The sequence below is a fragment of the Hordeum vulgare genome, chromosome 5H (genome assembly GCF_904849725.1).
Source record: "Hordeum vulgare subsp. vulgare chromosome 5H, MorexV3_pseudomolecules_assembly, whole genome shotgun sequence".
In the NCBI taxonomy this organism is placed as follows: Eukaryota; Viridiplantae; Streptophyta; class Magnoliopsida; order Poales; family Poaceae; genus Hordeum; species Hordeum vulgare.
In genome coordinates this window covers 549,793,483-549,820,068 of record NC_058522.1, presented here as the reverse complement: position 1 = coordinate 549,820,068, position 26,586 = coordinate 549,793,483, and the positions used below count along the sequence as shown (strand labels likewise).

General features: G+C 41.0%; 1 long non-coding RNA gene across 1 annotated transcript; it reads right to left on the bottom strand.

Moving 5' to 3' along the window:
* Positions 1–8,278: 8,278 nt before the first annotated feature.
* Positions 8,279–9,034, bottom strand: LOC123398908. The gene is made up of 3 exons (XR_006610281.1): positions 8,950–9,034; positions 8,744–8,856; positions 8,279–8,485 (listed from the first exon to the last, which is right to left on the bottom strand). It is a non-coding gene; the product is annotated as an uncharacterized LOC123398908 (long non-coding RNA).
* Between the last annotated feature and the right edge of the window lie 17,552 nt (positions 9,035–26,586).

Genomic DNA, 26,586 nt, shown 5'->3' with positions numbered 1-26,586 from the left:
CTCTCGTCTACCTCGACAACGGCACAAAGAGCTATCACCTCGCTTGAGTTACTCATCGGCTTTCTCTAAAGTCCACGCGTCCGCGACACGACATTGTCCCCGACGCTCCCGCTACGACTGCGGGGGATGTCAGCCCGTTAGTTGTTATTCTCTCTAGTCTGAACGTCCGTGATGCTCATGTTATTCGCAATGCTACTGCTACTACTGCAGGAAGGGGGGATGTTAGAGATATATTACAAATCGTATACTAACATAGACATGACTCTATACTATCTTAGTACTACCTTCATACTATGGTAGTGGATAGTAACATAAAGTGTGGTGTCATAAAAATTTAATTTAATAGGTTATAGACTCATATTATATATATTCAAACATACAATGTTATGGTAACTAGCTAGGTTACTTAAATTACCTCTCTCCTAATTAACGTATTGCCACATAGATAAATTTGTTAAGTTTGACTCGATGTTAGCTTGGATCCATCGCCTGCTACATAGCATGGCCCACCTGTCAGGCTTTACCAAGTTTTTCTGTTGAGAACTCGGTGAATTAAATATTCAGACGAGTCCGTTTTTGTTCGTCGAGTCGTTTTTTCATTGGAACCAGGCAAAGCCAAAGCTGTGACTAGTTGCTTATAATTACTGATTCCAATTTTAAATTAAACCCGACAAACAAAAATTTACGGAGTTCATGATAAAATGAACTCGATGAAGTATTGAAACTCGGAACAAAACCATATTCTAACAGTGCTGCCTCGGTATTGAGTTGTTGACCAGATCAATCCCACACGGCGCCCAACCCCTAATACTATCCTCCTTGTCATCGCTCAAGCATTTACGGTTCTTATATATCCCACAACGCAAGGCCCTCACCCACCAGAACAACAGTCCCTGCGAGGGAGAACAGTAGTCAGGGTGTTCAGCCGCCATGCCGCTGGTCCGTCACTGTTACCCTCCCTACTGATCTCACGGATCACTCACAGATACAAGGGTTTGGGTAGCTAATTAGGTTACAAACAACAAGAGCAAGTGGATTGGGAGAGAGAGAGAGAGAGCCGGAGGTGGGAGAGAAGAAGCCGCCGCTGGATGCCGTGTTCGCCGTGATCCGTGTGGATGCCTGCTCGATCCCCTCTGTCAGGTATTTGTAGTTGCTGGCTTCCATGACCTGGCCGCTAGGCCCGCTGCTCTCATGTCGGCCAAGGCCCACCGCTGGAGGGTTGCTAACAGTCACACCGCCGTCCGGCTACACGTAGTTGATGCTTAGAGCATCTTCAATCGTTGGAGCCCAAGAACACCACCAAAACAAAAAGTTAGTGTTTTGGAGGACTAAATGCTTCATTCCGTGACAATAGGGGTGTATGGAGAGGGCATTTTTCCAGCCACACCCCATCCTAATTCATAGTTTGTGAGGGAAATGATTAGGTGGGCGAAAAAAGGACACATAAAGAGACATAATTCGTCGAAACTTTCACCGGGGAGCCCAAGAGCCCCCAACGTGCTGGAATTCGCCTGGGTATGCCTATGCTATTTTAACATCCCGAGGGGCGTGGGGGGCGCGGTTCGTTCGTTTTTCGGTCAAAAACATCCTCGAGCCTAATACCGAACCTAAAAAGATGTCTTGGGGACATGCTAAGAATGCGGTTGGAGATGCTCTTACTTGTTTCACCCGGAGCCCCACTCATTCAGGTGTCTATCCAGGCACGCAAATCTAAAGATCATCATTAGAGCAAGTATAATAAATTCTAATCAACACCCTATAGCATGTGCCAAGTGAGCAAAATACCAGCTGAAGGAGAGAGAAATGATGAGAGAGAGGGAGCGGGCTCTAGCACAAGGTACGAGAAAAGCGAGCTTGTGCTTGGGTACACTCGATGCATGGTTCTTATCTTCCAATCACGGCTCTTTTTTGCTTCCCTACATGCAAAAAAAAAAAATGTTATAGCCAGCTTAGTAGCTAGCATATAGCCATCCTATTATATGAGTAAGAGCATGGTTAATAGTATAGCCAAATGTTGGCTATAAGCCATCTTATAGCCTATCTTATAGTTAGATTGTCCAATAGTTAGCTATAAAAGAGTACTACTAACCAATGTTTTAATTCTCACAAAGCACCTGGGAGCACGTGCTAGAGCTAGCTTTTCACGAAGAGCCCGCTTCCCTTCTCTCTCATCCAACTCAGCAAAAATATAGTATTTTAATCCTTATAACCTGCTGACTGTATATTATTGTACTTGCTCTAAGCTTTTAGATGACATGACATTGGTTTAAAGCCAGCGGGCTTTACTATTAACCAATGCTTTACTTCCTCAACGTATTCTTTCAGATCCCCATGTTTCAGTCCATAATTATTTTCTTAGGTTATCTTCAATAGTCGTAAGTCATCGTCGATAAAATTGCCACATAGACGATTTGGATGACACGACACGTAATTAAAGAAGAGAGAGAATGAAATTGTATGAACTTGAAACAACGGTTCAGGCACAAGCTCCGAGGCAAGCATGGTCATTTCCTCAATATTTAGTGGATCCGCTTAATTATTTTATATACGGTTAACATACACTTCATTGAAGAGCTTGTATGATGTGTGCTATTGACGGCTGATATGAACACTTATATCAACGATTGAATATACAGAGTGTTGAAAATGCTCTTGGCAACATCCTGCATCAAATTACATATATAACTGCCCGACGCGCCGGACAGAAGCAGCCTGCGTCCACACCCCATCTCTGATCCGTTCTTGTTTACTTATGAACTGCATTTTTATTTCATAATTTATCATTCCAACATGTAATTTTGGATCTAGTATATCTTTGGCCGGATACCCCAAAACAGCAGTAAGCACGATGCCTTACCTGTTGGAAATATACCCTAGAGGTAATAATAAAGTGGTTATTATTATATTCTCTAGTTCATGATAATTGTCTATTATTCATGTTATAATTGTATTCATCGGTAACCGTAATACATGTGTGAGTGGGAAACCCTAAGTGGGAAGGGCAACCAGCCACAAAGTGCTACATGGGCCAAAAGTGGATGGGAACCAGCTCCTAGGGGGGGCTGGTGCGCCACCACTAAGGGCCCAAGGCGCACAAGGGGTGGAGAGGGGCAAAACCCTAGGCGTGGAGGGGCACCTTTGGGCCCAAGGCCCACCCTAGGGCGCCTCCTTCACCCTTGGCCGCCGCCCCTTGCCCTAGATGGGCTGTCGCGCCCCTTAGGGTGGGAAACCCTAAGGGTGGGCACCCTCCTCCCTCTCCTCCTATATATAGTGGAGGGTTTGGGGCTGTTTTGAGACACAATCTCTCTCCCTCTCTCTCTCTCGGCGCATCCCTACTCCTCCTCCTCCTCATCCTCCGTAGTGCTTGGCGAAGCCCTGTCGGAGTGCCACGTAGCTCCACCGTCACCACGCCGTTGTGCTGCCGGAGCTCTTCCTCAACCTCTCCTCCCTCCTTGCTGGATCAAGGCATTGGAGACGTCACTGGGCTGCACGTGTGTTGAACGCGGAGGCACCGTTGTTCGGCGCTTAGATCAGAATCCACCGCGATCTGAATCGCTGCGAGTACGACTCCATCAACCGCGTTCTAGCAACACTTCCACTTAGCGATCTTCAAAGGTATGAAGATGCTCTACCCCTTTGGTCGTTGCTGGTTTCTGCATAGATAGATCCTTGTGTGGCGTAGGAAAATTTTAAAATTACTACGTTACCCTACATTACCATATGGACTCTCTAAAAGTGCCCAACACTATATGACACGATGGTACTCCCTTCGTCTCACAATATAAGAGCGGTTTTAGTGTAAAAACCAAAAAACCGGTCTTACATTATGGGACGGAGGGAGTACTTCTTGTTTTTATTACCATGCATGCAAACACGGCTGAGATACGGTGCGCTGCTGGCGCTTTGTGCTGAATGTGCGCTTCGTTGGCAACACACAAAATTTATAGTTCTGCATTCAGCCTCGACCCTTCCGCAAGGGAACCATTAGGAATCAGACTACTGATCCTTAGCGTCCCGTTAGACCAAGCTAGAGCCGTTGGATTAGAGAGTCATTAACTAGCAGGTTTTAATGGGTACTTACAAGGTGGGCCTGGATGATAGCTTTGTTTCCGCGTAACATGATTTGAGTTTGCTTCCTACCAAAACTCCAGCCTGAAATTACGTGATTGATTCCTATCAAAACTGCACTCTACAATCACGTCATTTGAGTTTGCTTCTTACCTGTTTTCGTAAAGGAAAAAAGGTGTGCTTCCTACCATAACTACAACCTAAAATCACGTGACCATACAATTTTAGATCCAATTGTTCTTAACGCTTTTGCTCCATATTTTCTCTTATTTATCTTTAAAAAAATGCTTCTAATATTAGTTAAGTTTGGTTCCGATGCATCCCTATTGAAAAGTTGTGCTTCCGACCCAGGTTGGATTTGTTTTGTCATATGTCCCACCTAAACCATATAATACTTGCTCAAGTTGCTTCCATCGCATGAGCCATGCTTCAAACACAAGAAGCCGTCAAAATTTTCTACAAAGAACTATTGGATCTATCCATATAAATCAACTAAATTAAACCCCTAGAAACCATTTTGTCCACTACATATTAGAGTTTTCCTGACTCTATCAAGATTGCTTTAAATATACCATGGGATGCTTCAATTTTAGAATGGTAGTCTGTACATGAGTGTGTTTCCAGAATCAAGATCAATATATATATTTATTCTCGCCTATGGAACATACGACAAGATGCAAAAGAACATAAGGTATGTAGCGACAACTCATACTATATGTACAATACAATACTGATGAAACAAAGCTAGGTATATATGCTTGTAAGGAAGCATGTGTGCCTCCTGCCTGCCTTGCTGCACCATCGTTGCGGTTCCTTTTCTATCTCTCCCTTGCTTTGTTTCATCCACTTCCAGACATGCACCCACAAAGTGTGCACTTTGCTACTTTGTTTCCCAACTGACGAGGAGAATACTAGGCACTGATATACTCGATCTCATGCTGCCCACCGTCTGGAAAGCATGTTCTTCCGATCCTACCCCTACCTGAATACAAGATGACTGGAACAAAGTATGAAGCTGAAGCAAACTGAACAGTGTAGAATCACATGTGTAAATTATATGAAGCAAATTTTACACACTGAAGGAGCACAACTATGCAACGTATGAAGCACACTGTAGAATCATATGTATGAAGTATATGAAGCTAATTTTACACACCGAAGGACCACAACTATGGGGTGTATGAAGCAAATTGTACACCACGAAGAAGCACAAGTATATGACATCTGAAGCATGAAACTTTGAAAGCATCGTACCCACTGAGCCTCAAATAATTTCAGCATAGAGGAGCACATATTGTTGAAGAATCGGAATAATCAACTCTTGTTTGTTGCCAATATACAGGTGCCCAATTTTGTTATCTAGAACAATGATTTCATCGGAAAAAATATACTTTGGGAGTAGAGCTATCGTGGATGGAACATACATGAAATTTTAAAATTGTAACGAAAACTAACATCAGATTGAGATGCAAATTGTTGTTATTATTTCTGATGTGCTTAAGACATTAACTAAAATTTGTATATTATATATATATATAGTGATCAATTACACATTTGACAGAATCATGAAAATTTAACCAAAATCCATAGATAATATAGTGATCAATTACACGTAGGATGGAATCATGATAGAACATAAGAATGAAGACTGGAGGACTCAATACCTAGGGACCCGTGTGTGCTGCCAATGAGAGGAAGGTGTCAAATCTAGCAATCTTGCGTGCTGGTTTCGCACAACAACCGGGACGATGATCCGCCAGGTAATTAACCATATAGAGCAAGATAAGCAACCCGAACCATGGAAACATGCCAGGTAAATGAAGAATATATACCATTGTATGCAGCAAATCGTTTAGTAAAAGCGTAGGTATGATACAATGGAACAACGTCTCCGACAATTAAAAATGACATGCAAACAAAAGTAGAAGCATGGGTCTATTGATGCAAACAAAGTGGATTGAAGAAACAAATACTACCTCCATTCATAAATATTAGACGTTTTGACATTATAGATTGAACTTCCAAAACATCCTATTTTAGGAACGTAGGGAGTATATGATACTTACGACTCATTGATATTCTTATTTTGAGAATATAAGCATGGATATTGGAAGCATAAATTTATAACTATCACAACATCACTAATACCATGTAGAAGCATATGCTTCTGAAATTAGAAAAATAGCAATGCTGCACACCAACATTCGGATGCATAATTATGTGATGTGCAAAGAAAATACATCATAATGAATCTAGTCTTTACTCACTAAACCAAGACAGTTTGGCAAATAATTGGATCCTATAATTTCACTACAAAGGTTTGAATTTTGAAATAGATCGGAATATATATGCATGGTCACCTAGCCAGTTGTTGCGATGCACAAATCGTGCAGTTGTCCGAGCGGACTGCCTTAGCTGAAGAAAATGGCCGGACTTCCCATCGCCCCCGTCGTGGGCACCGTGGCCAGAGAGGCGACAACGACGTGGCTGGCTGGAAAGGGGGGGCATTGCGTCTTGGCTGCTTCCATGGAGATGGATGATGCGTCCCAGAATAGAGCAGACATACAGTACGCTGGATCTTGGGGGGGGGGGGGGGGGGGGGGGGAGCAGACCGTTCCCGGGCACACGGAACTTTGGACCGGAACGGGGAGGTACTAGGCAGCAGCTGCAGTGATAGGTAGAAGAACAAAAGCCATGGTTGGCCGGCGGCCGGTGTAGAAGAGATACGGCAAGCGAGCAGGACTATTGGGGAGGAGAACAAGGTTAGTGGACTTTTTTCCTAAGAGAACCGAGATTAGGGGAGTGGTGCCATTATGGTGCGTGTAAAACATATTTTGGAAGGGAATTTTGAGGGATCTTTGGCCGTTCGATCAAATACTCATCAACGGCAATAGATCGGTCTGACGAATTGTGAGCATCACACGTATGATAAGAAGTGTTTCCCTTCCGCCAAAGCATGCGACGGTAGCCACTTATCACATCATCTTCATCAGTCAGCATTGACTAAATCAACCGCCGTTAACCATAGCGGAAGCCTATATGTTACTACCGTCAAAGTGTATGAAGGTAGAAAAATGTCAAATCTAAAAACAATTACAAACAAAAATAAAATTGTGCTAAACTTTTATTGAAAATAAAACAATGATTTCATCCTGTCACAGAGGTAATGCAAGAGAGAGAAAGGAAAAGGAGCAGAGTATTGTCTAATTTACTTTATTCATAGCTTTACCATATTCTCTTTTAAGTAGTGTGTCCAGGACCCATGAGGTGATGAGGTCAAGTAACGTTTCCCGACGGACACGGCCGGTCGTCCCTCGCTCGTCTCTGTACGCGGAAGCGACTGGGCCAGGTGTGTTACCTGGGCCAGTTATATTTGTATTTTTGCTTCACTGCACAAATCAGGGTCGGATTTTTTGTTATAATTGGTGTCATGATGTGCTACAACCAGTTTTTTAAATTGCTGCATAGGCTAGGATGGTGTTGGGGTGAGGACGGACGGCGGCTGTCATGTGTTTTGCTGCATTGATTTTTTTGCTGGAACCAACAATCATTTTCGCTACAATTGTGTTGTTTTTTGTTGCAACCATGCTAGCTTTTGCTACAACAAGCGTAGCAATTTGCTGTATCCGGCGTCTCATTCTACTACAAGACATAGTCGGCGTTAATTTTTTGCTACAACCATGCTACCTTTTGCTACAATTGGTACTTCATTTTGCTACAGCGCACAACCAACGTCGACAGTTCGAGGACGACGACGCTGCTCCGACCAGCACTTCCCTACTACAAGCACCATTTGTGATGCTACAATCTGCATCTCATTTTGCTATAATCACGACGGGTTATTGTTACAACGCATCACCAGTGTCGATGTCTTGCTACAACGACGTCCTCTTTTTGCTACAATCCATATTTTGTTTTGCTATCACGCACCATCAACATCGTTATTTTGTTACAACCACCTTGATATTTTGCTAACCACATTTTTGCTGCATCTGTAACCGAATTTTACTACAACGGTTTTGCTAGCATCAATGATTTTTTTTCTACATGGTTCGATCTGACGGTCTAACATCGTTTAATCTCATGGTTCGTGCGTGACGGACCGAAAACTTTGGACCGGCGCCTAGCACTCCCAATATTATTATGTCCCCCATGTTGTTTCCCAAGCATACACTCCCATGCATAAAATAAGTCATTCAAGGACACGATGTGATGGAATATTTATTGATAACATGAAATGCGCTTAGCATATCCTTTAAGCTCTATCCATGAATGCAAATCCTGCAGTTGCACTGGCCAAAGAAAATTCTATCGCACCAATATTGACGGACCTGGCCACTGAAATGAAACATGCATGTAGCCTTGCAATCAGGGTTGATACAAAGCGTCCTCCGATACCAAGAAATCAAACATTTCTCTGCGTACACAAACATAGTAAAAATAAATACCATAAGAGTGAGAGATGGATTGTAATAACAAGATTTTATATCATTGAGTAAAAGTGATAAGATGTCAAAAGCCTCAAGGACATACGCAGAATGTGCATCAAGATCATATTAGAGAAAACTCTTGGTAGTACGATTTTGAAATCTTATAAAGATTTTTCAAGATTCTTCATTTGAAGTAACATGTGCCCCGGGAAATTTGGTTTAGAAAAACAAAAGAGAGAACACACCTGCAGACGTAGTGCTTCCGAACAACACAAGGATCACCAAAAAACAAGCGGTGATAGACCTTCCGTCCATTCTTGAATCACACGCTCCAACGAGAGCCAAAGGGTAATCAAGCCTTTAAACAAAATGCCAAAAGGATATGGAATGGCGTGAAATCTCGAAACTTCTAGACAAAGACATATAAAGTGAATCCATAAGATAACATTACCAAGTACAAATGGGTTATCTGTAATGAAGCCAAAGTCGTGATATATAAGTAAAGAATATATGGAATGATATCATATATATAGACTTTTAGAGGAAGGCATATAAAAGGGAAACCAATCGAATCAATTGTGAAATCTAGGTATCAATGCAAAAATATTTATAAATTGGACAGTGAATTAATTTGAAAATCAAGCCATTAATTGCATTAATAGGCAACCAATTAATTACGCATGCAATATATTAAGCCTATTTTCTACTCCTAAAAGGGAAGTTTGTATATAGTTGGTCCCCATCCTTTAATGCAAAAACAATAAAAAACAAGCACCGGATCAATTTGAAAATCAAGTCATTAATGTAATTAATAGGTAGACAATTAATTACGTATCGAATCAATTGTGAAACCGAGGTATTAATGCAAAAACAATAAAGAAACCGAGACGCAAATCAATTTGAATATCAAGTCATTAATGCAATTAATATGCAAACAATTAATTACGCATGCAATGAATTAAATCTATTTAAGTACTACATCCGTCAGAGTTTATATGGCACGGTTAAATTTACGTACATGTCTATAATAGACAAGGTTTAGGACGCACTGCATTTACTCCTAGCAGCTAATTAGTACTCCACTGTACTACTTCTATATGCATGCGTAGTGTGAATGCTATTTTTCAGCCTATCTCACATCCAATCAATAACCATCTAGGTTCCAGAGAATTTTCATTCACGCCTTCTAAACCGTGATGGAGGGTGTAAAGATTTTCTCACATCGAATCAATTTGGAAATCAAGACATTAATATCATTAATAGGAAGACAATTAATTACACATGCTATTAACTAACTATGTTTAAGTATGGATTTTTTTCACGCTAAATCAATTATGAATTCGATTCATTGATAGAAAATACTGAAGAAACCGAGGACATGATGAATTTGGAAATCAGGCCATTAATGCAATTAATAGACATATAATTAATTGTTGGGAAACATTGTAGAAAAACAAACCGCCCAGCAATCAACCAGGAACAATATGAAGATACGATAAGGGTTGGGATGACGATCGTTACCGTCATCGGGTTACAACGAAAGAAGAATGTGGTGATGTAGATCGGGTTTGGAGTCCCTCCAACCGTAGATGAACGATCTCGCAAACCGCCCACAAATGATTCCTCAAATTGAAGACCGAAAGTATTGTCTCTCTATTTGGTTGCAAGCGTACGGTCTTCACGATCCGGTAGCGCTTCGTCGTCCAGAGCTAATCGTCGCCGAAGAATTAGAGGGAGGAGAATAGAACAACAGTGGACTTCTAATTATGAGGATGAGAGGAACTAGACCAATGTCTAATTAGTCGACCATGACCAACTAGAACTAGAACTAGAAGAACTAGAGGAAACTCCAAAACTTATGCATCGCACAAGGTGGAAATCCTCTAGTATTTATAGGTTGGAGGGTAGAGGAGGGGCTGCCACCAAGGAGGGAAAAGTCTCTGCTTGAGGCGCTGACCTAGGGAGGAGGAGTTGGACTCCTCCGCCTCTACAATTCGGCCTCCTTCCTTAGGGAACTAAGGCGCCTCCCACTTGGGTCGTTGTGTCCAAGTTGTCTTTCACCTCTTGGGCTTTGAAGGCCCATTGATATGAAATTAAATATATAATTTTTCAAAATACTTTCAGACTATTTTACATACAATCTAACATCCCCAGAAAGTTTTTCTACATATAAATTATTAAGTAATACCCGATATTACCTGATTCCCTCCTGAACCCTTCCGGTGACTCCTAAACACTTCTGGATCCTATCAAAACTATATCTAGCATTAATATTTTTTTTTTGAAAATATGTTCTTATCACTCCCGTCCTACTAACACTCAGAAGATCATGATTACCTTAAGCTTATGACCCCGTAGGTTCGAAAACTCATAGACACGAATGAAAACCCCTTCGTTCAATGATCGATAACGAAATCGTGGACATCCATATTGATTCCTATAAGCACAGGAATGATATTGGAATGACCATTTGGTTACCATGCGGCATCCCATTGCTTTGTGGTACTTTATAAAACCCGGGATGCATCGGTATCCTCCTGAGTAATCACATGCTCACTATACAGTTATCCTCACTACCAATTTTGTTCTTCATTCTCATTTCTGTATTCCAGCAATCACATATGTCTATCCGAACGATGATTAATGCCTTCACATCGAGAGGGGCCTATGAATATCTCTCCATCGTCGGAGGAGAAAATTCCACCGTCGAGCTATCTAGTCCCTTATTAAACTTTCCAATGAACATATAAGTTGTCGATATGATTTCCTAGTTACACATGACGTTTGAGTAACTCAAAAGCTCATCGTATGGTAAGAAGTCACTAAGATACTCTCATGGTCCAAGGAAAAAACACACTAGATTATTGATGCCACGCGTTGCCGCGCCCGTCTATTTTTACGGTAAAACGAATGAATTTGCAAATACGTAGACATGAAAAAAAGGCACAAATGGATAGTGCAGAAGAGTTTTTTTTCTTGGGTCTGCTGGATTAGAGTTTAACATGGAAGCAAAAAAATTGCACATAAACAGTTCACATTGTAGTGTTGCCATACATTTTATGCATGATTGATCATAGTGCTTGGTTTGATAATAGGGGTGGTTTGATAATAATCATAGATTGTATAAATCTACATGCACATATCCATGAGGTGTCTTCTAAAAGCAAGAAATTGGTAAACCTTATAAGGATTGTATGAGAAATTGTTGCAAATATATTAGAGCCATTTTGATATAGAAGATATGGGAATGTTAATTGTGATAAAATAGCATGGCAGGTGATAGGTCACCAACATATCTATAACTTTTTATTGTTCCATGCTATTGCATTATCATTCAAGGATACTTTTTAAGCATTTACTTGATGTTTTATATTATTTTAAGCACTAAAATACTAACCCAGTGTCAAGTGCCAATTGCTCTATTATGCATGTTTTTGGCCTTTCAGGAATACTGTATCAAAGGAAGTCCAAATACCCCGAAACTTTTTGATGATTTTTTTGGACGAAAATAAGACCTGGAAGCTTCGGAGGGAGACCCTAGGCCACACAGGGTGGTGCCAAGTAACCAGGGCGCCCCAGGAGGGTGGTTGCACCATGATGGCTCGGGGCCACCTCCAACGGCCTTTGGCCCTGATATCTTTGCTATAAATACACATATATTGGGAAAACCCTAGAGATCCTCTAGAAACACTTTTTTCGCCACCGCAAGTCCCTCGTCCGCCATGTGCCAATATGGAGACCTGTTCCGATTCCTTGCCGGAGGGAGATCGATGACAGAGGGCCTATACATCAATCTCACTACTCCCATAGTGATTTGTGAGTAGTTCACCATAGACCCACGGGTCCGTAGTGAGTACCTAGATGGCTATCTCTCTCTATCTTCTTCATTTCCAAGATCACTGTGATTCCCGCGGTGATCTATCCTATGTAAGCATCTTTGCGGTATGTTTGTTGGGATCTGATGAATTGCGGGTTTATATTCAAATTATTCATGATTAATATCTGAGTCTTGTCTGAATTCTTATATGCATGCTTATCATAACTTCATAATTATCTCTGATCTACCGGTTTGGTTTGGCCAACTATATAGATTTATCTTTAGTCGGAGAGGTGCGTTGTAGTGGGTTCAATCCCGCGGTGCTCAATCCCAATGACAGACGGGGACATGACTCATATTTTATTGCTGCCATTAGGGGAAAATTATGGGGTTTATTAATATTAATTGGATTTACCTTTTGTAAATCATGTCATCCTCCTCCAAGCATAACTCTACTTTTACTTAATGCTCTAGATGCATGCTGGATAGCGGTTGATGGGTCGATTAATAGTAGTAGATGCAGGCAGGAGTTGATCTACTTGCTTATGGACGTGATGCCTATATACATGATCATTATCGTGAATAAATATTGGATAACTATGCGTTTTTCTATCAATTGTCCAACAGTAATTTGTCTACCCACTATATGCTTTCTTCGAGAGAGAAGTCTCCGGCGGAAACGATGGTCCCCGGGTCTCCTCAAAAATATATTTACAAAAACTCTAAATAACTTGCGCCATCATTTACTTTTCTTTTATCTTTGATTTATATTTATCAAACTATCTATCTATCACTACTTATCGCTTGCAAGTAACGAGTTCAAGGGGATTGACAACCCTCTTGCTCGCGTTCGGTGCAAGTGTTTGTGCTATTTTATGTGTAGGCGCTGATGATAGGGAATTGCGTGGTCCTCCTATTGGTTCGATAACCTTGGTTCTCACTGAGGGAAAAACTTACCTCTACCGTGTTGCATCATCCACTCCTCTTCAAGGAAAATTCCAACACAGTTTACAACTATCAGGAAGGATTTCTGGCGTCGTTGCCGGGGAGTATCACAAAATTCCTATGAAGTACCTTCTCATAAATTATTATTCACTTGTTCTACTTTTTATTTTCTGCTATATTTTGCTTGCCATAAAATCAAAAATCAAAAATTATTTATCTTTGCTAGTTTGCCCGTTTCACTTGCTTGAAGTTGCTATCATGTCTGAGTTTGAAATTAATGGTGCTTACTCCACTAGTGCGGAAACTTTAGATTATCCAACTCCACATTGTAATGAGAATGATATAACAATTTTTGATGAAGTTGCCGAAGAAAAACTTAATAATCTTGCGGATGATGATCCTTCTAAAGGAGAACCTATTTTGCAAACAAAGAAATTCCGCATAGGCAGTGGTAATATTATTGGGAAAAATGTAATTCAAGACTTCTTCACTTGTGCTGGCTCAATACCCTTGATAGAAGGATGTATTCTTACTAGAAATACTGGTTATGCGGATGCCATATCTTTGGTTATAGTATAACTGGAAAGATAATTCATGCTTATGCATCCCTTTGTACAATGGTTGTTTACGGAATTCTCTAATATTCAAGATGCCTATACTAAATGTTTAGCAAAATATTTCTAGTTCATGAATTCAATCACATTATGCAAGAGGGTAGAGAAATATTTTATCATTATAAGGTTAAAGGTAAGTGCTCACTGATACGTCTCCAACGTATCTACTTTTCCAAACTATTTTGCCCTTGTTTTGGACTATAATTTGCATGATTTGAATGGAACTAACCTGGACTGACACTGTTTTCAACAGAATTGCCTTGGTGTTATTTTTGTTCAGAAATGAAAGATCTCCAAACGTCCTGAAAATTTACGGGGAGCAGTTTTGGAAAATATCAAAAATATCTGCGCCAAGTTCCACCTCAGGGGGTGGGCTAGTGGGCCACAAGCCCCTGCTCCGCCACCACCCCCTGGTGGCGGTGGGAAGGCTTGTGGGGCCCACAGGCACCTGCCGCCCCCAACTCCAGCTCTATAAGTTGTCTTTCGTCCCAGAAAAAATAAAAAGAGAAGTTTTCGTCGCGTTTTCGATACGGAGGTGCCACCACCACATGTTCTTCATCTGGAGGGCAGATCTGGAGTCCGTCTTGGGCTCCGGAGAGGGGAATCATCGCCATCGTCATCATGAACCTTCTTCCCTCTCCAATTCCATGAAGCTCTTCGTCGTTCGTGAGTAATCTATTCGTAGGCTCGTTGGGCGGTGATGAGTAGGATGAGATCTGTCATGTAATCGAGTTAGTTTTGATGGGGATTGATCCCTAGTATCCACTATGTTCTGAGATTGATGTTGCTACTACTTTGCCATGCTTAATGCTTGTCACTAGGGCCCGACTGCTATCATTTCAGATCTGAAATTATTATGTTGCCACCAATATATGTGTGTTTTAGATCCGATCTTGCAAGTTGTAGTTACCTACTATGTGTTATGATCCGGCAACCCCGGAGTGACAATAACTGGAACCACTCCCGGTGATGACCATAGTTTGAGGAGTTCACGTGTTCACCAAGTGCTAATGCGTTGGTCCGGTTCTTTATTAAAAGGAGAACCTTAATATCCCGTAGTTTCCTTTTGGACCCCGCTGCCACGGGAGGATGGACAATAGATGTCATGCAAGTTCTTTTCGCTAAGCACGTATGACGACACACGGAATGCATGCCTACATCACATTGATGAACGGGAGCTAGCCACATATCTCTCTGTGTTATAGCTGTTGTATGATGAATATCATCCAAACAAATCACCGACCCATTGCCTACGAGTTTGTCCTACTGTTGCTACTGCTGTTACTTGTCTTGCTCTGCTGCTGCTACTACTGTTGCTACTGCTGTTACTTGTCTTGCTCTGCTGCTACTGTTGCTACTACTGTCGCTTGCTACTGTTGCTACTGCTGTCACTACTGCTCTTCCTTGCCACTGCTATTGCTCGTTACATTGCTGCTACCTGCTACACTGTTGGTTCACGCACCGTTGACGGGAATTGACAACTTCCGTCAACGCGGCAACGAAGGCGCCATTGATACAATCGTTAGGAATAGTCTGCTGTCAACAGATTGTTTCTGACACCGTTGTTATCATATTACTTTGCTGTTACTACATGCTTGCAGATACTAATCTTTCAGGTGTGGTTGAATCCGACAAATTCAGCTGCTAATACTTGAGAGTATACTCTCACCTCCTGACGGGCTTATCAACAAATTGGGTCGAATACTCTACCCTCGAAAACTGTTGCGAACCCACGCGCTAGTGGGCCATCAATAACATTCTTCCAGTTTCATTGCCGGGGAGTGCTAGCAGCATTCTTCTGGTGCCGTTGCAGGAGAAGGTTCATTGTCATAAGCATTCGTCTAGCTAACACTAGAGATTGCATGATCAACACTTTTCTGGCACTATTGCTGGGGAAGCACAGCTGACGTCACTCACCAATAGAAGGAATTATTTATGATATGGAAGAAATAAGGAAATTAAGATCAATGGATTATGTTGCTTATAATGAAAACCTTAGAAAAAGGGTTCCACCTAATGTCTTAGTTGAGAAAAATTCCGAACACAATGATCGATTTTTCATACGAAATCTTGGATTGGATCATGTTCTTGATTGGGAACTAAGGAATTACCTTTATCGAAACTTATACAATGAAGAGCTTGTTATTACTTATGAAAAGTCGACGGTGGAGCTTTTTTATGGGATAGTTGATGACTTCGTATGAAGGAAGGAAGGTACCGAGGATTGGCTTGTGCTCCAAGCTTAGAAAGACTAGGTCGGCTCATCTATTCCTGATTATAGTCGGTAACTTGTAAACTCTGGGGTCTCTGGTGTCTATATAAACCAGATACCTCTATCCGTGTAGAGGAGGCTGAATCAACTAGGGTTTAGCATATACGATCTCGAGGTAGATCTACTCTGTAATCATCTTCATCAATACAATCGAGCAGGACGTAGGGTATTACCTCCATAGGAGGGCCCGAATTGGGTAAACTGTTGTCTCCCCCTTCTTCCTGCAACCCATCGATCCAAGGTCCACAGTTCGGGACCCCCTACCCGAGATGTGCCGGTTTTGACACCGACATTGGTGCTTTCATTGAGAGTTCCACTGCAGGATCGCCAAAAGGTTCGATGGCACATCTGGTGATCAGCGAGGAGGTCCGTAACAAGGACTTGTTCATCCCCAGACAAATCTTCGCATTCGGAAGCATCGTTCTGCATGCTGATCCGGCAGGCCACCTCGGTCAGATTGGAAACATCCCCCCGGTCAGGAAATCAGGTTCAAGAGCCTAGCATTCACCGTTGACCCCCGGGGAGACCTTGTGTTAACAGGGTTTCCTGCTCCATTAAAGGAGCACACGGACCTCGATGATTTGTCCTTCGAGGCCGTGAATCCAATCATCGAGACAAAACTCATCCCTGATCTGGCCTTAAAGCCTGATAGGCTCGAGGCGTCCGAACTCGCCTCAGTCGAGCTCTCCTCAAAGGAGATCTCATGTACCACCGAGGGAATTGGGACACCAGTCGCCCCCGAGCACACAAGCACCGCAACCGCTGCTGAAACCTCAACACTCCATAGATTACTCGACCAGACCCAAGTCTTGGGCATGACTAACGATCAGGGCACAATCTATGATCGGATCGGGATCCGACAGGTCGACATGGAAATCCACATACCGCGCATCACACATCTGGTCAGTAGTGTCGAACGCCCAGTCGAGGGCTCCTCATAGCAATCATCGGAACTAAGACGGTACTCGTCCTAGTCGCTGATCACCCGGACAAACTCGACAACCCGAAACTTCCTTCTAGCTCCAGGAATGATTCAAGGCTGGTGGCCGGTTCGGAACGCAGCCCCGTCAAGGACACGACGACCGAACCCTCAAGGGCACATTCAAGGGGAATCCAAAAATTAAGCCGACCCGCCACCCAACCTCAACATCCCTCGAGTGTAGGGTCCGGTTCCAACCCGTCCACTGTCAGTCAAAGACCGGGTGAGTTAGTGAATGATACGTCTCCAACGTATCTATAATGTTTGATGGTTTCATGCTATTATCTTGTCAAACTTTGGATGTTTTGCATGCCTTTTATATATTTTTTGGGACTAACTTATTAACTCAGTGCCAAGTGTCAGTTCCTGTTTTTTCCATGTTTTTGACCCCTTTCACAGGAGATTTTGAAACAGAGTCCAAATGGAAGAAAATCCCCGAAAAGATTTTTTTGGAACGGAAGAAGATCGGGGAGCTTGGGAGCCAAGGCAGGGGAGCCCCAGGGGCCCCACAAACCTCCACCCCGCGGCCAGGGGGGCCGCACCATCCAGGCTTGTGGCCCCCCTGGACGCCCTTTTCCCTAGGACTTTCGCCTATATATTCCCATAAATTCCAGAAAAATCAAGAGATCATCGCAATCACTTTTTCGCCGCCGCAAGCTTCTGTGTCCGCAAGATCCCATCTGGGGCACGTCCTAGTGCCCTATCGAAGGGGGATTCGGACACGGAAGGCTTCTTCATCAACACCATGACCTCTCTGATGATGCGTGAGTAGTTCACTATAGACCTATGGGTCCATAACTAGTAACTAGATGGCTTCTTCTCTCTCTTGGATCTTCAATACAAAGTTCTCCATGATCTTCATGGAGATCTATCCGATGTAATCTTCTTTTGCGGTGTGTTTGTCGAGATCCGATGAATTGTGGGTTTATGATCAGATTAGCTATGAATCTTATTTGAGTTTCTTGTGATCTCTCTTATGCATGATTTCATATCCTTGTAATTCTCTTCGAGTTGTGGGTTTTGTCTGGCCAACTAGATCTATGATTCTTGCAAATGGGAGAAGTGCTTGGTTTTGGGTTCATACCATGCGGTGACCTCACCCAGTGACAGAAGGGGTAGCGAGGCACGCATCGTGTTGTTGCCATCAAGGGTAAAAAGATGGGGTTTTCATCATTGGTTTGAGATTATCCCTCTACATCATGTGATCTTGCTTAAAGCGTTACTCTGTTCGTCATGACCTCATTACACTAGATGCATGCTGGATAGCGGTTGATGTGTGGAGTAATAGTAGTAGATGTAGAAAGTATCGGTCTACTTGTCTTGGACGTGATGCCTATATGCATGATCATTGCCTTAGATATCGTCATGACTTTGCGCGGTTCTATCAATTGCTTGATAGTAATTTGTTCACCCACCGTGATACTTGCTATTTTGAGAGAAGTCTCTAGTGAACACTATGGCCCCCAGGGTCTACTCCACACCATATTTTCATCCTTACACTTTTTACTTCGTTGCACTTTCCGCCTTCAGATCTCACTTTGCAAACAATCTTGAAGGGATTGACAACCCCTTTGAAGCGTTGGGTGCAAGCTTGTTTGTCTATGCGCAGGTACTCTGGACTTGACGAGACCCTCCTTCTGGATCAATACATTGGTTCTCAAACTGAGGGAAATACCTACTGCTCCTGTGCTGCATCACCCTTTCCTCTTCAAGGGAAAAAGCAACCCCGGTATTGGCCAAGTAATTGTTTTCACACCTTTACTTTCTCAAACCTTTTCAACTCTCACGCAATACATGAGCGTGAGCCATGGTTTTAACACTATAAGTGGTGTGGAGTGTGGTGGAGGTTGCAAGACAAACAAGGAGAAGATGGTCACATTGACTAGGCATATCAATGAGCTATGGAGATGCTCATCAATAGATATCAATGTGAATGAGTAGGTATTGCCATACAATTGATGCACTAGAGCTAAGAGTACGTGAAAGCTCTTAAATAAAACTAGTGGATGTGCATCCAACTTGCTTGCTCACGAAGACCTAAGGCAATTTTGAGGAAGCCTATCATTGGAATATACAAGCCAAGTTATATAATGAAAATTTCCCACTAGCTATATGGTGGTGACAAAACGAGAGACTCTAAATCATGAAGATCATGGTGCTTAATAAGCACAAGTGTGGGAGGATAGTAGCATTGTCCCTTCTCTCTTTTTCTCTCATTTTTTGGTGGGCTCTTTGGCCTCTCTTTTTTTGGTGGGCATCTTTGGCCTCTTTTTGTAAATGGGCTTCGCTGGCCTCTTTTATTTCCTCACATGGGACAATGCTCCATCAATGATGATCATCACACTTACAAGTCAAAACTTAGAGCAATGATGACTCTATATGGAATGCCTTCGGTAGTGTACCGTGACAATGATCTAGCATGGCATAGACATCAATGAAAACATCATGCTAGCTATCTTACGAGTATGCAATGGCAATGTAGAAGTGGTGGCACATCTCATGGTGGTAGTTGCATGGCAATATATCTCGGAATAGCTTTGAAAAAGCCATAGTACGTAGGTATGGTGGATGTTTTGAGGGAGGCTATATGGTGGGTTTTGTGCACCAGCGAAAGTTGCACGACACTAAAGAAGATAGTGATGGTGAAAGGTGAAAGTGCATATAAACCATGGACTCAACATTAGTCATGAAGAACTCGTATACTTGTTGCAAAAGTTTTAGTAGTAATCGATATAAAAGATATAAAAGGTACGTAAAACATCCAAAGTTGATAAGATAACAGCATGAAACCATCAGAAATTATAGATACATTTGAGGCGTATCAGCGACGAGTCAACTTTAGCTAGAAGGCGTCTCGTTTTCTTGGAGAGTGATGATTCTAATGATAAAAATATCAAACAATAGGTTTGGAGAGGTCAAAACTTTAAATAGTTATGTGCCCGCTATCTTGGATTACAAGGACTCTAATTATGAGAGTTTCTCTTTAGTAGAATGTATTTCCTTCCTGTAATCCATTATTCTACCACCCAATGCTTATGAACAAAATAAAGCTTTTACTAAACATATAGGAGAAGTAATGATAAAAGCTTATGATGATAAACTTGAGTTAGAAATTTCTATACCTAGAAAGTTGCATGATGAATGGGAACCTACTATTAGAATCAATCTCAAAGAGTATGAATGCAATGCTTTGTGTGAGCTTGGTCCTAGTGTTTCAACTATACCTAAATCTCTATGTGATGTGCTTGGTCTCACCAATATACATGAGTGGTCCCTTAACTTGCATCTTACAGATTCTATCATTAAGAAACCCTTGGGTAGAATAAATCAGGCTCTAATAGAAATTATGTGCCCATAGATTTCAATGTTCTTGAATTTGAATGCAATAATTCTTGCCCAATAATACTTGGAAGACCTTTCTTACGAACTATAGGTGCAATTATTGATATGAAAGACGGAAACATAAGGTTCTAATTCCCATTAAATAAAGGGATGGAACACTTCCCTAGGAATATAATGAAACCACCTTATGAGTCTACCATGAGGTCTACTTATGGGTGGAGTGTTAAACATGACAACACTTGAAACTATACATTATACCTAACTAGGGGCGTACAACGATAGCGCTTGTCGGGAAACAACCCAATAGGTATCTTATTTTTCTTGTTTTACTTTCGGTTTGTGTAACATAACATGATTATTGCTACTGTAATTTTTGTGTTTAAAAGTTTAAATTAGTGTTTGTGTCAAGTAAAGCCTTTGGGATGATTTGAATGATATGTAGAATTGATACGGTGCAAAAACAGAAACTTTTGCATACGGTGCAGGATTTCTCTGATTCTATGGGAACATATTTTTAATCTGAACTTTTCTCAAAGTATTTATATAAAAATTCCTCAGGTTTACCTAATTTTTGAAAATTTTCAGAGTTGCACAAGTAGGGTGTCTTTGCTGATCACTATAGACTGTTTTGTTTTAAATAGATTCTATTTTTTGCTTGCATAGTTTGCGTATTTTGATGATGCTATCGATTATATCGGTGGCTTAAGTCATGGACAAGTTAGAATATAGTACCTAAAGCAATAATAAAATATGAATAAATTTATAACAGTACCTAATGTTTATGGTTCGTCTATCCTATTAACGGATCTCACGAGTTTTCTGTTGAGTTTTTTGTGCTGAAGTTTTCAAGTTTTGGGTGTTATCATGATGGATGAAGGAATAAGGAGCGGCAAAGAGCCAAAAATGGGTATTCCCAAGGCACCTCAAGTTAAATTCTAGGAATACACAAGTGTATAAGCTTGGGAATGCTCCGGAAGGCATCCCCTCTTTCGTCCCAAACTATCGGTATATCACTTGGAGCTATATTTTTATTCATCACACGATATGAGTTTTGCTTGGACGTCATGTATTATAGTTTGCTTTTGCTTTGGTTTTCCACAATCATTGTGTTTTGGACACACCAACTTGAGAGAGACACATGTTCACCATGATGTGTTAGAATACTCTATGTGCTTCACTTATATCTATTGAGCTAATTTGTTGCTCTAGTACTTCACTTGTATCTTTTAGAGCATGGTGGCATATAGATTTCATAGAAATAATTGTACTCTTTTTATTCACGTAAATTTGTTTGATATTTCATAAATAGTGAAGGTATTTTGCATGGGTTATAAGACTAGTCAAAAAATAATAGGTATTCAAGGAGTGCATAATCAAAACTATCATGTAGCACAAAAAAGAGAAATTGTGAGTTAACGATATTGATGTGGTAATATGAAAGTGCGTGAGTGCATGGTTGTTGGTTACTAAAAATATCAATAGTTAAAGGGTGTTTTTTCTGTTCATCTAAATATTTATTATGTCATGGTGATGATGTGTGAGCATTCTTATTTCGCATGGAAATCCTAGTGTTGTTTAGGTTAGGGTGCACGATGGTTAACTTCTAATGTGAATCCATGGATGTACGCACTCTCACCACCTCATCTATGCTACCCTCTTCGGTACCATGCATTGCCTATTCTCACCTCGAGGATCGATGCAAACTTCGTCGGTGCATCCAAGCCCCGCGACATGATATGCTCTCTTGCACATAAGCCACATTATATCTTGTTGGAAATATGCCCTAGAGGCAATAATAAAATAGTTATTATTATATTACTAGTTCAAGATAATCATTTATTATCCATGCTATAATTGTATTGAATGGAAACATGAATGCATGTGTGGATATATATACAAAACAATGTCCCTAGCGAGCCTCTAGTTGACAAGCTCGTTGATCAAAGATGGTTAAGGTTTTTCTAGCCATGGACAAGTGTTGTTAGTTGATAACGGGATCACATCATTAGGAGAATGATGTGATGGACAAGGCCCAAACTATAAACATAGCATGTCATCGTGTCATTTTGTTGCTATTGTTTTCTGCATGTGAAGTATAAGTTCCTATGACCATGAGATCATGTAACTCACTGACACCGGAGGAATGCCTTGTGTGTATCAAATGTCGCAACGTAACTGGGTGACTATAAAGGTGCTCTACATGTATCTCGTAAGGTGTCCTTGAGTTAGCATGGATCAAGACTGGGATTTGTCACTCCGTATGATGGATAGGTATCTCGGGGCGTTCTCGGTAATACAACATCACAAACAAGCCTTGCAAGCAATGTGACTAAAGCGTTAGCCACGAGATCTTGTACACCAGTTGAAGAGGAAGCTAATGGTGATGCTCATGAATCTTCAGATCAAGTTGCTATCGGACCTCTTAGGTCGACAAGGGCACGTACTGCTCCAGAGTGGTACATGAATCCTATCTTATCGATCTTGTTGTTAGACAACAATGAGCCTATGAGCTATAGATAAGCAATGGTGGGCCCGGATTCAAACAAATGGTTAAAGGCCATGAAGTCCTAGATAGGATCTATGTATGAAAACAAATTATGTACTTTAGAAGTATTACCTGAAGGCCAAAAGGCCATTCAGAACAAATGGATCTTTAAGAAGAAGACGGACGCGGACGGCAATGTGATCATCTATAAAGCTTGACTTGTGGCAAATGGTTTTTCACAAGTTCAAGGTGTTGACTACGATGAGACTTTCTCACCAGTAGCGATGCTTAAGTCTGCCAGAATCATGTTAGCAATAGCTGCATTTTTTGATTATGAAATTTGGCAGATGGATGTCAAAACAGCATTCCTTAACAGGTTTCATAAGGAAGAGTTGTATATGATACAACCGGAAGGTTTTGTCGATCCAGAGAATGCTGACAAAGTGTGGAAACTCCAGCGATCCATTTATCGACTAGTGCAAGCATATCGGAGTTGGAATCAGCGCTTTGATGAGGTGATCAAGGCGTTCAGGTTTATACAAGTTTTTGGAGAAGCTTGTATTTACAAGAAAGTGAGTGGGAGCACTATAATGTTTATAATATTATATGTGGATGACATATTGCTGATTGGAAACAATGTAGAACTTTTGGAAAGCGTAAAGGATTACTTGAATAAAAAAATTTCAATGAAGGACGAGGGAGAAGCTGCTTACATATTCGACATTAAGATCTATAGAGATAGATCAAGACACCTAATATGACTTTCACAAAGAACATACCTCGATAAGATTTTTAAGAAGTTCAAAATGGAACAATCCAAGAAGGGGTTCTTGCATGTGTTACAAGGTATAAAGTTGAGTAAGACTCAATGCCCAGTGACTGCAGAAGATAGAGAAACAATGAGTGTCGTCCCCTATGCTTCAACCATAGGATCTATCATGTATGCAATGTTGTGCACTAGACCGGATTAAGTATGGCAGGCAGGTTTCAAAGTAATCCAGGAATGGAGCACTGGACAACGGTCAAGAATATTCTGAAGCACCTTAAAAGGACTAAGGAAATGTGTCTCGTTTATGGAGGTGATGAAGAGCTCGTCATAAAGGGTTACGTCTATGCAAGCTTCGACACTGATCTGGATGACTCTAAGTCAAAAACCAGATACGTATTTATTCTTAATGGGGTGCAGTAAGTTGGTGCAATTCCAAGGAAAGCGTCGTAGCTAATTCTACATGCGAAGCGGAGTACATAGCTGCCACGGAAGCGGCTAAAGAAGGTGTCTGGATGAAGCAGTTCATGACAAAACTTGGAGTTGTGCCAAGTGCGATGGATCCAATAAATCTGTTCTGTGACAACACGCGTGCCATTGCTCTAGCCTAGGAACCAAGGTTTGACAAGAGGACCAGACACGTAAAGTGATACTTCAATGCCATCTGCGATTACATAAAGAAGGATGCCATAAATATTTGCAAAGCGCACATGGATCAAAACGAGTCAAGCATCCGTGCATCTGTGCCATCCCTGGATTAGTATGCTGGCACACACAGTACATCAATGTATATATCAAAGTGCAATCACATGTAAATAATGTAAAACTGACAAATACCTCAAAATCTCAGCGGAAACAGTCAAGGGAGTGGAGTCCCAGTAAACACCAATGGCAGGTTGAGTGCAGACCGTAACCCTGAATCGTACTCTTACTCGTCGAAGAAAGTATCTGCAAAATAAGACGTTGCGGCCGTGTAGGTCAGCATATTGAATATGCCGGCAAGTCACAAAAGAGAGGGGTAAAATAACATCTATACTATATGCATATATGGCAGGTGGGGCTGTAAGTTTTAGCGGAAAGCAAAGTTTTCTCCTACAACAAGAGAGGGTTAAAAGAAAAATATTACTACATTGTTGGTTGTTAACGAGATGGTTCCGCCAACCAATTCTCGTACCCGAGTTGTCAATAATACCCACATCAATATTATTATTTGTGTTGAGAATTCCTGATAACTTCAGCTCCTTTGTCTCAAGACCGTGGACACGGCTAATCGATTGGGTTTGAGTACTCTGCAGAGTTTTGCACACATTCCCCACAAGATTTGATCGTCTGCGTGTATGTCGTCGTACTTCAAGGTGTTTGAAGACCGTATGATCAAAACATGGTCTTTCAACAGGTTCCTCTGATCCTCTATCGGTGCCCATCCAATCCTACCGTTCTTCTACATCTGCTAGCACCGCCTGTCCAGAGTCGCCACGTTGTCCAACCAAGCCAGAGCCCATAATGACTTGTGGTTGTGCAGGTAAGCCTTGGGTCTTGAAAATATCCGTCCGTCTCTTTGAGCCTGGGTGAAGCTTTCCGCAAGATGTCATGGCGCTTCCCCATGCATCCCGGGTCGTCCACTGGTTTCTCGAGGGAGCCCATCTAAATCGTCCTTCGCCCAGAGGTATATTTCGTTCTCAGCTCTTGCAAGTCTTGGAGTCTTCAGGTCTTGATTATTAAGTTCTCACAACACTCATGGTAAACACTCAACCAAAACCCCGTCTACTAGGAGCATAGCATAATAACGTCCCGGCCAAAGTAACAAGGGGGTGGGTGCCTACCACATGATACTACATCAAGATCCAAAATTTCTAGGTACCTACTTCGCATGCAATTGGGTGAAGAAAGGTAGAACTACAATGCATATAAAACATAGGTAATAACATGATCAAATGACTTGCCTGGTGAGGTTGATGAAGAAGAATTATTGTTCTCGGGAAATACGTGATAGAACTATTCGTCACTCTCCGATGAAATCTATATAATCAAACATAGTATTCACATAAGCACTCACACTAGCAATCATTCTATCAATCAAATAACAAACAACAATAAAAGTTGATGCAATCAAAACAATAAGAAAGATCGAATGAGAATCCAAAGGAAAATTCAAAGAAATCTAAGGAGTCTTCTACTACATCAAACACTAAATAGTTTTTGTTCTAACAGAAAAATAAAATACTAAAATAGTAAAATAACAGAAAAAAATACATATTTAACTAAGATAAAGTAAAGTATTTTTCATAAAACTATTTGAAAGTATTTTCAAATGGGAGTAAACTAGTAGGGAAGTCAATTGCAACTTATTAGAGAACTAGAATTGATTTCATGATAACAAATAAAAATAAAATTTTGTTTTTGTTGAAAACCTACTGTTAACTAACAGAAACCAAAATATAAACTTTCTCAAATATAAAAGAAAATAATTTAAAAACAAATATAGAAAAAGAAATAGCTATAATTCTAAAAGAACTAAAACAGAATGTGTTTCACAAGAAAGGATGAGTTAAAATACTTCAAAAATTCGGAAACTTTATCCACTGATAAATAATATCACTAGGGATCAGTAGCAAAAAGAATCAAATTAAAATCTATTTTTAAACTACCAGAATAAGCAAAACAAGGTTTAAACTAAATCTGGTCTAATTCAAATTTGAAAATTTCAAACATAGGCAATAATATGTTTTTGAAAACTACATAAACATTGTGATCTACTGGAAAAAGATTCAACCTCGTTGGAGTTGTGGATCAAAAGTTATGAGCAAAAGAAAATTGAATCTGGCTCTGTTTTTGAATTAAAACTGAAAATAGAAAAATCTAATTTGT